This window comes from Balaenoptera musculus, chromosome 9, assembly GCF_009873245.2.
Source record: "Balaenoptera musculus isolate JJ_BM4_2016_0621 chromosome 9, mBalMus1.pri.v3, whole genome shotgun sequence".
Lineage (NCBI taxonomy): Eukaryota > Metazoa > Chordata > Mammalia > Artiodactyla > Balaenopteridae > Balaenoptera > Balaenoptera musculus.
The window spans coordinates 2,956,635-2,966,768 of NC_045793.1; positions in this window are offsets into that span (position 1 = coordinate 2,956,635).

A 10,134-nucleotide genomic window follows, 5' to 3' on the forward strand; every position below is an offset into this window, starting at 1 on the left:
TTCTTGACCCAAATGACCACTGGGAAAATTTGTGACACAGTGACGGACCACTGAAACCATTCTGTATTCTGGTCTGTGAGTCTAGTTGCTATCCTTGTGTCACCACCACAGTGTCTCACTTACTGTCATTCTTGAACAGGTCCTAGTAGCTGGTCATGGAGGTCCTCCAGCCTTCTTCTTCTTCAAGATTGCCTCGGCCATTTTTGGTCTTTTACATTTTGAAATATATTTTAGAATCAGTTTGTCAACTTTCAAAAAAAAAACACTGCTAGGGTTTTATTGATATTGCATGGAAATATGAATCAATTTTGGGAGATATTCATAATATTGAGTCTTCCAATCTATGAACATGGCCTATATCTCTAGTCATTGGGTCTTATTTAATTTCAGTAATGTCTGATAGTTTTCATTGCAGATAGTTAGATTTATTCATAGGTATTTGAAGTTTTTGATGCTGGTGTGTGTGTGTTTTACATTTATTCTCTACTTTTTACTAGTATATAAAAATACAATTGATTTTTATATATTAGCCTTATATTTAGTGACCTTGCAAAATTCACTTATTGATTCTAATAGATTATAAATTCTTTTTGATTTTCTGCATATAAAATTATGTTCTTTGTGAATAGTAATATTCTATTTCTTGTGTTCCATTTGTATGCTTTTTATTAACTTTTCTTGCCTTATTGCACTGGCTAGAACCTCTAGTACAGTGTTAATAGGAGTGGTGATGGTGAGGGGTGAGCATCTTTACCTAATCTCTGATTTCTGAGGGAAAGCTCTTAATAAAGTATACTCTTTCTTAAATACTTTGTAGCTATTCTTTATCAGATTAAGGAAATTCTTCTTTTTTTCTAATTATAAGAGGGTTTTTTTTTTAATCATGAAAAGATATTGAATCTGACATTTTGCCATGTTCTCTCAGCTATTGATTCGTGTAAGGTTATACAAGAGAGATATGACTTGGTAATTATCATCGGAAGTGGGTGTTGGGGACAACAGGCCCATCAGGAAAGTCTGACAGGCTGGAACTAACATGACCTCCCATGATTCCACAAGTGTATTTCATTTATTCATCCGTTCAAAAAGTGTCATTGAAGGTCTATCAGGTGCTAGTCACTGGGATACAACAGTGTGTGGTAAGGAATTGACACTTGCCAGAAAAGAGGTCGGGTCATTGCCCTCGGCTCCTGGGATGTAATCTCAGAGCCCTTGGAATGTCCTGCCTGATAGGAGTGCCTGTTTGCCTGGGACCTTGGTCATGCTGGACAGTCTGACAATGACATTTAGGGTGGGGGCTTTGGTCATGTAGTAGCGGTAGATCTCCACAGAGATTGGAGACTGAAATTAGCCATGTGGGCCATTAGTTAATCGTGCCTGTGTGATGGAGCCCCACCACTGTTCAGTAAGAGCTCTGAACACTGGGTTTGGCTGAGCTTCCCTGGCTGACTGTATTCTGTGAGCTCTGTTGCACGTTGACGCTGTGAGGGTCACGCTCTCCTGACTTCATGGGGAGAGGACAGTGGAAGCTCTGAGTTTGGGCCTCTCCTGGACTTTTCTCTGTGCCTTTTCCTTGGCTGGTGTTAATCTGTAGCCTTTCCCTGTAACACACTGTAACGGTGGGCATAACCACGTTTATGAGTTCTGTGAGTCCTTCTAGTGAATTATTAAACCTGCAGGTGATTTTGGGAACCTCGAAATTTACAACTGATGTCAAAAGTGAGGTGTCTTACGTGGACTGTTCCCTCTAGCTGGTCAGTTGGCTAACTCTTCACAAACAGTGCGTATGACAGCTCCTGCTCTCAGGAGCAGGCGGTCTCGTGGGGACACTTATCACTCAGGGTCACATTCCCCAAACTCCGTCCAGACGAGGGCCATGAAACAAAATTCTAAGGTCAGATAAACTGCTACCTCCTCCATCTTCCACTTGGAGAATCGCACCAATGACTTCAAACCAAAGCCTCTGAGAAATAGAGAAGCTGGTTGATATATTTAATTTTAGCAAGCTTTCCCAAATGTCTCTTTATTTAACACCTTTCTTTCTTTATCTAACTTTTTCTATCTAATACCTGGTAATTTATTGCAGAACAGTATGCTTTGGAAAATGCTGTTCCAGGAAATGATAACAGGTAGCATGTATTGCACTTACCATGTGCTGGGTGTCTCGCAGACATGACTTTTTTTTTTTTTTTCGGCCTCACCACACGGCTTGCAGGATCTTAGTTCTCCAACCAGGGATTGAGCCCGTGCCCTCTGCAGTGAAAGGGCCGAGTCCTAACCACTGGACCGCCAGGGAATTCACAGACATGACCTTATCTCATCTTTACTAAAGCTCTGAGCTCAGGTTTTATCCCTATTTTACAAGTAAGGAAACCAAGATGCAGCAAGAATAAGTATGTCCTGCAGAACCAGTTTGAAAGGCTCTGCTGAGATGCCAGCTCATATCTGTCTGCCCCTGGAGCCTTCCTCTCCATACAGAGGGACAGCCGGCTCTCCAGGAGTCCTTGGGGGTGGGGAGGGGTGTTTTTGTAGGTAGAGGATCCATAGCTTTCATTAGATTCTCGAAGAGGTCTGGGACCCAAAAAAGGTTAAGAAACACCAATTTATGCAGACATCCTAAATCATCCTTCCCAAGAATTTTGTAGGATGGAATGCTAAAGCCTTCAGGGTCTGATGTGCCCTTCTACATGCATGAAAACCTAAATGGACATTTTAGGAATGGGTGGCAGTACCTTTCCCATTGATAGGATTCTTCCTTTTCAGCGATACTTCAGTCCTTAAGAGGAGCCGTAAATTTTACTCCCCGCCACCTGCCCCCCAAGCATCAGGCAGAGCAAATGGTCAGACTGTGTGTCGTCCTGGGCTGGGCAGTGTGGAGCCGGCCACAAGCACGGGAGGATGCAGAGGTCAGGGTTAGGGGTGGATGGACAGCAAGGACGCAGGAGGGAGCTTGGCGAGCAGTGCAGGGGCATTTGCACCCGTGGACGCAGGGTGAGAGGCCTTACATGGGATTTTCCGTGGGTCTGCTTCACGCACAGCTTTTGTCACAAGTGGAGCCCCTGCAGTGTACGTGGCCGCTGTGCTACACGCACCACATGTGTTTTTTCTCATTTATCCTCTCAACCGCCTTCCGAAGAAAAACTGCTGTTGCTAATATTTTACAGGTGAAGAACCAGTCTTAGAGGGGATAAATAGCTTGCTCAAGGTCACCCAGACGGTGAGGGCACGTCCAGGATTGGAACCAGGCTGCCTCCAACCTGCTGATGAATGAGATGAAGGCCCTGGGGCCCCAGGAGGATCCCGCTGTCTCTGGAATCCCTGGAGTCAGGTTCTATTTTTCATTTTTCCATCTGTTGGCTCCTGCAGCTTTGGCCATATGGTGACGTCAACTCCCGTGCAGGTTCATTTTCTTCTCAGGAAGGGGTGCTAAGATGCTGGTTGTGATAAACCGCAGAGGCAAAGTGGAGGGAGACACCTGGGGTGACGGAGGGACGGGGCACAGAAGCACGGAGAAAGGGCCTGCAGGGGGCCTCCATGGGCATGTGGTGTGCCAAGAGGAAGTGACATCCCTGTCAGCCCGGGGACATCTAGGAGGGGGTGGCGAACCAGGGCTGTGACGGAACTAAGGACCCAGGCTCAGGAATTTTGTCCAGCGCCCTTTCCACTATACACTGATGCGCTCTCCATCACCAGGACACAGAGAACCCCAAGTACCCATCTAGAAAGAGAGCGCCTTGCCTGCAAAGGGGCAGCGCACTTGCCAGCCACGCTCTTAATAGGAAATCAGTCCAGCCTGGACCCTTCTAGCTGCCCAGCGCCGGCAGCCACAGGGGCGCCATCAGCCCGTGGGCATGTTTCATACCTTTGAATCCATCTTCCAGGACTCTGGAGCTGGGAATCCAAAGGTCTGGGGTGTTCTTACTTGGAAAATTGCCGTCTTTGTATGATTTGTCTGAACCTTATGAAATGGCCATTTTGTAGGTCAAATGGTCGAATATCAGCAATTTCATTGGGGTCAGATTAATAACAATAGTAATGGTGGAAGGAGGTCTGTGAGACACAAGGTGGCTGGTGGAGAGTGAACGAGTAGGTGGATGGAAGGGCGGTTGTTCTCCGTGGGCTGAGGGGCTGCTGGAATGGGCGTGCCCAGGTAAGGAGGTGGGAAGGATGAAGGCGGGGGTCAGAGCTGTGGAGCTGGGTGCCGGGGCCTCAGAGAGCCGGTGCCGGTCGTGAGGACCTGGGACCTGGCCTGAGAGTGGGGATGGGGACAGCAAGGACAGGAAGATGTGGGTCAGAACGCGTGTGGTGCTTGCTCTCAGGGATGGGGCTTTGGCGGTTCTTAAATGTGCACAAGGTAGATACTGTTATCACTCCCATGTTACTGAGGCCAAAAACAGTTTATGGATGTTTAAGAAACTTGTGTAAGTAGACAAATCCAGATGCTAAATCAGGTCCATCGGCCTCAAAAATGCATGCTTTTCCCACTATGTTCTACTGTGAAAAGAGCTTGAGGAGTTCATACAAGCATAAGCTGATGTCATTTTGAACTGCTGTCTACAAGTCATTTCTACCTTTCCACATTCTATGTTTCCTTCACACTCTGGCTCAAAGCTGACTCTTTCAACAAGACTCTCCCCCAGGGACGCCCTGGGACTGACCCTTCCTTGACTTAAACTGTGAAAATCGAGACAAGCACACGTTGCACACCTCCGCCTCCAGGAACTTTCTATTGTCTGCTTCAGCTTCTCTATAGGGTCCCTGAAGGCGCCAGCTTGTTCTCTCCTCGTATTTCCCACCACATTCAGGGCAGGGCTGAGCTCCCGCTAAGGGCAGTGTTAAACTAGGAGGTCATCGGAACTGAGAACGTGAGGCCAAGCTTGACCGAGAGGAATGAGCCAGATTAAGCTGAGTGGGGGTCCGCCCAGACCTCTGGGGTCTTGAGTAAAGACAGGAAGGAGGTAGGAGCACCCCAGCACTTGGGAAGTGATGCTGGCCGCAGGAGGTCTCCCTAGAAGAGCGGAGTTGACCTGTGTGCGGCAGGGCGCTGGTTCTCGCTGCATGAATCCTAGAAAGCTCCCCCGTTCCTGCCAGGCGGGGAGTGGAGGTGGGGAAGGTACTGACCTGAAAAGAGACATTACCTCCGTCACTAACAGCTGCCACCAGGACGGCCGGCACGTCACCTCCTGATTCTCTGGTATGTGTTGACCCTTTCAGATGCCTTGGCACTGAGAGACTTCAGCATTCTGTGCATATCTGGATCTTTGGGGGGCAAGAGATCTTTGCGGATCTCTTGATTTTTTTACTTAAAGCCGCAGGTTGGGGGCAGACAGGATGAGTTTAGGGAAAATGAAGCTTGGGAAGGTGGCAGCCTAAACTTGATTCCACCCCTGGAAGGGGGTCCTCATATGGACCGCTCCTTGGTTTCCATGGTTACGCTGCATCCTGAAGGATGCCCTTTCTCAGTAAAGAACTCTTGCTCGACAGAATCATCTTGTGTGAAAATGTCCCAGGATGCCAGTTAGAAAGTCAATTGCTAGAATAGCATGGATTGGGTTCCCAATTCCCAAGTAGTTTCCAAGACTTGCCAGTCACCCCTCCCAGTGACCCTCTTCCCCCTTTACGTGTTGGGACATTGTCCATACCGGTCCCACTCCACCCTCCCTCCTGTCTCCTCTCAGCGACCCCTCTACGTCCCTGTGGCGAAGCTCAGCCCCCGCTTTACTTGGCCTCTCTGCAGAGGCAGCCACTCAAAGTCCTGTTTTGCAAATTTGTAACATATTCTACAGACTATGGGTCTGGATCTCAAACTCTTTCTTCTGCAACATAAAGCATCACATTGTTATACTTTGAGGATAAATGTTATGTTTATTCAACAGTTTGAAAAGATGTGTATGTATACACTAAGTATCAATGTAAGTTGCCATTAGATTTTAAATATCAATGATATTTATTTATTTATTTATTTATTTATTTATTTATTTATTTATTTATTTATTTTTGGCTGCATTGGGTCTTCGTAGCTGCGCGTGGGCTTTCTCTAGTTGTGGAGAGCAGGGGCTACTCTTCGTTGCGGTGCGCAGGCTTCTCATTGCGGTGCGCGGGCTTCTCATTGCGGTGGTTTCTCTTGTTGCGGAGCACGGGCTCTAGGCGCGTGGGCTTCAGTAGTTGCGGCACGCAGGCTCAGTAGTTGTGGCGCACGGGCTTAGCTGCTCCGCGGCATGTGGGATCTTCCTGGACCAGGGCTCGAACCCATGTCCCCTGCATTGGCAGGCGGATTCTTAACCACTGCGCTGCCAGGGAAGCCCCCAATGATTTATTTAGTTATTTATCAATTACTCATTCTATTTTGTTTTATAAAGAGAACATATTTAGAATCTTTAGTAGTACTTTGTTACTTTTCATTCTCAAAATATGCATATGTTTTTCACAGTTTTGAAACTAAAATGGTACCAGAACTTATATAAATGCTACAGTGCCACCCCTGCCCCCCATCCACTGCCAATCCACTTATTTTTCCCTCCGGGTTTTCCTCATGAGACATCTCGATGGGCACCTCCTCATCTGGTTTTGTTACTAAGGTTTTATTGGAACACAGGTAGCCCGTTTGTTCACATGTGTCCTGTAGTCCGCAGAATTCCAACCTGAGCCACCAGCCGGCTGGCTGACTTCTCGCCTATACTAGTTTTGCTGGGTCTTTTAAAGCCTCTTTCTTTCATGTTTGTTTTATTTTGTTTATTTATTTTTTGAGACTTTATGTTTTTCTCAAGAATGTATTTTTTAATTTACTTAAAAATTAATTTTTATTGGCGTATAGTTGATTTACAATGTTGTGTAAGTTTCTGCTGTACAGCAAAGTGAATCAGTTATATACATATACCCACTCTTTTTTAGATTCATTCACCCATATAGGTCATTACAGAGTATTGAGTATTGAGTTCCCTGTGCTATACAGTAGGTTCTTATTAGCTATTTTAGATATAGTAGTGTGTATATGTCGGTCCCAATTGATCCCTCCCCCGTCTTTTCCCCTTGGTAACCATAAGTTTGTTTTCTACATCTGTGACTCTGTTTCTGTTTTGTAAATAAGTTCATTTGTACCATTTTTTTAAGATTCCACATATAAGCGATATCATATGATATTTGTCTTTCTCTATCTGCATTAAGACTGTATTTTTAAACTTTCCTCGACTGATGTTACCTGACCATTGCTCTGCATTCTGCTGTATGAGCATTTAGGGGAAAACTCATCTATCTTATTACGGCTGGCAGGGATCGCTGAAGTTCTGCCTCGTGTGAAGTGAGGTCGGCCCACTTTTTTGGCTGTTGTCCATTTGGAGCACCTTCTCTTACCTGGTCCTTTTATGTGACAGCCGGTGCTGATCTGTCCTCCTCTCCCTGGCTACTTATTACCGTTTCTGGGAGTGACTCACAATCTATTGTGTGTATTTCCTGCTTAAACAGATGGAAACAAGTAGATACTTACGCTTCATAAATTGACATATAATAGAAGAAACAAAACATTCATACAAACGAATGTGTTCCACTCATTAGTATCAATACAGACTGATTACCTACACCCCAAAGTAGCACCCGATTCTGTTACTCTGCACCACTTCACCATGGGGTGTGTCTCGAAGTCACTATAACTAATCGACATTTGTATCTGTTGTCTTATTTATTGTGTGTTTACCCTGGACCGGATGGTAGCTCAACCCTATATCCCGAGGGCCAGGGAAACTAAGCGGCACAACACTGGGTTCTGTAAGTATTTCTTAAATAAGTGAATGAATAGGAGAGTCTCTGTGGGGACCTGGGGAAGTCTAGCTGTGTTTCGGGGTGCCTGTGTGTGGAGGGGTGGTGACCTGGAGGCGCATGAACTTGGGAGGCCCGTGGGGATGGCCCACATAGGTTCTCGTGTTACCCGTGTGTCTTGGGACCTTCAGGAGGCCCTTGCCCAGGCCAGGCCCCCGACGCAGAGCAAGGGGAGGACAGTCATGACGAGGAAAGGCATGTGGGGGGTGAGTGGGGCTTAAGTTTCAGGCTGGGGAGGTGGCTGACCTACCCACGTGGAAATTCTCCTGAATTTCCTGAAAATCAGGGGACTCTGCATGGAGTCCCCGCACAAAGGTCGTGTGGGTTAAGGTCAGTAGCAGCTCTGGGAAGCCAGGCTGGCTCTTCCTGCCCTTCGGCCTCGCTGCTGCTGGGTTGGAGCAAACCCGAGTCCTGATGGGCCCCAGGGCCCGGCTGCTCACTTTGCTGTCCCCTCTCGGCGTTGTCTGTTACACCCGGGGCTGCCTGGGACTCTGGGGTTGGTGCCCAGGAGCCAGACCTCTGCTGTCTCCTCTGTGACATGCCTCTAGGGGAGTTCAATGGGCACCTCTGGGTATAATCACCTGCCTTAATTATGGAGGGCCTCTACCTGTGCCGGCGGCTGCGGCTTGCATGATGTCCTGATGTTGAAAGCTCGGGAGATGAGAGGTCTCACGCGTGGGAGGGTGAGTCCAGGCAGGGCTGGAAGCGTCCGTCACCCACCTGTCGTCCACCCTGCGCGGCCGCCTGCAAGCGGGTGTAATTATTGTGCATTAGATTATAACCTGCAGGGATGTGTGGGCAGTTCAGAGAGATGCACCCCAAATGACACCCGGTCTAATCAATTCTTTTAGTTTATGTTATTTCAAATTGGGCTCTGGTTCCAAATCCTGATATGACCCACGGGCAGGAATTACAACTCCCCACCCCTTCACGGCGGCAGAGCCCGATGTCGACACGTAATTGCCTGCCTTTTGCCCATTATTTCCAACAATCTGTTGAGGGCCTGTGGCTCTCCAGCCTGGACACTTTTTGATGATGTCAGGGGTGCCTGGGAGTTGACGACTTAATTTTCCCAGAAACTGCGACATCATCTGTCACTGCCCGAGACAATGAACGTCACAGCGACGGCGCAGTCACTTCTGATTTGGGGAAGGCGGGCAAGGATGGACGCGTCCGGGTCGGTCTGGATCAGCGTGAGGGGAGGGGAGAAAGGCAAGACAGCGCCCGGGCTGGGAGCCGTGTCACATTACGGTGAAAATTCTTCTTGTCGGATCGCGGCGAAAACCCCAGCGGGGGCCACCCCGGGAGGGACAAGAGCGCTGCTGGCCATTTTGTGCTTTAGGAAGAAAATGTTGACCGTTTAATACCTATATCCCTCCCTGAAATATACAGCCTGAGAGGGCAGGGGCCACGAATGCTTAGGAGCAGGGCTGATGAATCGTCCTAGGACAGCGCTGCAGCCTCTGAAGCGGGAGTGGAGAAATCCCAGTGGCCGGCGAGGCCTCTGGCTGGGGCGGGTCCAGGAGAGCTGCGAGCCGGACTCCAGGTGGCCGTGCCGGTGGGGCTGGCGTTAGGCACGTGTGGACCCACAGGCTTACACGATGTCACGAACACTCCTCATCTCTGGGCTCTGTTCCCACCTAGTCACAGCTTCAATTCTCGGGCAGACTCGCTCCGCAGGGCGGGGAAGCCGACCACTGGCAGAGCCAAGCCTAAACCTTTATACCTTGGGATCCGAAAAGGAGAGAGTCCCTCACCCTCCAAGGAGCACGCTCAAACTGCAGGCAAGCCTCTGTTGGCCCTGCTGGGGTCACTTGCCACCTCGGAGCCAGTCACATGCTGGGGGGTGGGGACACCGACTGCCAGGCTGGGTCACATGGGCGGAGGGCAGCGTGATCTTGTTCTCCCAGGACCGTCTTGTGTGGAGAAGAAATGACACCCGTGTCCCTCAGGTTGCTAGAGCAACAGCACAGAAGAGAACTTAGTGAATGCACTCTTTACAAAAACGAGGGCCTGGTTGAGGGAACCCAGAAAGGGGGACATCCCCCAGGACGGGCACCAGCAGGAAGCAGTTCCACCTCCAGGCCTGATGGTGAAGGGGAAGGAGTGGTGTCTGAAGCCCAGCAGGACGGAGGCCAGGGGCCCGCTCTCTCCTCTCCCCAGGCCCCGGCAGTGCCGCCCACTGGCTGCAGCCGACAGCGATGCAAAGGGAAAGGGAGTCCAGATTACCGTCCACTTGCCTGCCGCGCGGCTCAGACTCCCCAGTGTCTGTGTGATGTGCGCAGCGGGGGCGGGGCGGAGGTGGACCTGGGGGCAGGTGGA